Source organism: Palaemon carinicauda, chromosome 12, assembly GCF_036898095.1.
Source record: "Palaemon carinicauda isolate YSFRI2023 chromosome 12, ASM3689809v2, whole genome shotgun sequence".
Taxonomy (NCBI): domain Eukaryota; kingdom Metazoa; phylum Arthropoda; class Malacostraca; order Decapoda; family Palaemonidae; genus Palaemon; species Palaemon carinicauda.
In genome coordinates this window covers 40,503,318-40,504,680 of record NC_090736.1, presented here as the reverse complement: position 1 = coordinate 40,504,680, position 1,363 = coordinate 40,503,318, and positions in this window count along the sequence as shown.

Genomic DNA, 1,363 nt, shown 5'->3' with positions numbered 1-1,363 from the left:
GTAACTAGGTTAACTGTTGTATGTAATGTGATTGACGGAAGCGAGTCCTTGCAACCCCAACACATCTCTCTCTCTCTCTCTCTCTCTCTCTCTCTCTCTCTCTGACCTTTCGACCACTGAAGTTTTATATGGTCAATTACCTTTCTCCTCCTCAATTTCCTTACAGCTCCCCCAAAAAAACGTTACTTGGCCATCTAAAAAGCATACAAAAATACAATCCAATAAACATATATTGATTAGACATTTTTTGAAAACTGGGTCAAGATGAAGAAATGCCTTACCACTATTTCAGTATCGATATAGACACTGTGTTTACTAATGTTTTTATTATCTACGATTAATTCTCTTTCATGCACATGCATACTATATTATTTTTATTGTAGCCTTTCGCAGATGAATATGTTTTCATCTTGCATAAAATAGAAGCACAATAGCTCGATTGTAATAAGACTATTGGATTGGAGAGCTCTGGAAGTTAGAACCTACTGTGAAGGGGGCTTGGAATATTTCGGCTTCTTTGTGAATTTATATCTATCTCCGTATATATTTACCAAATATATATCTACGTATATAAATATCATCCTCATCACCATCATCATCATCATCGTCATCATCTCCTCCTACGCCTAATGACGTAAAGGGTCTCGATTAGATTTTACCAGTCGTCACTATCTTGAGCTTTTAATTCAAAACTTCTCCATTCACTATCTCCAACTTCCCGTTTCATAGTTCTCAGCCATCTAAGCCTAGTCTTCCAAATCTAATAATTACTTGTGGAGCCCAGTTAACCCCTTGGGGAGTGCAGAGAGCATACCCAAACAATCTCCATCTACCGCTCACCATGATCTTGTCCACATATGGCACTAGAGTGATCTCTTTCAAAGTTTCATTTCTAATACCGTCCTCCCATTTAGCTCCAAATACTCCTCTGAGGGCTTTGTTCTTAAATCTACTAAATTTGTTAGATATTGTTTCATTGTCATACCATGACTCATGTCCATACTTTAACAATGATCTCACTAAGCTGGTATATAACCTGATATTATATGTAGTTTCAGGCGATTTGAATTCCAAATTTTACTTGACCGAACAATTGTCTGATTTGATTTTTTTCAATCTTTCATTAAACTCCAATTTTAAAGACGCTGTATTAGAAATCATAGTTCCTAAATACTTAGATGATTCTACCTCATTAATCCTCTCTCCATCCAAAATTAATTCTTCTTCCATAGCATATTCCGTTCTCATCATCACTGTATTTCTTCTATTTACATTAAGTCTTACCTCTTGTAATATTTCATGCATTCTGGTAAGCAAGCATTGCAAATCCTGTAGTGTTCTGTTAATAAGGACAGCATCATCA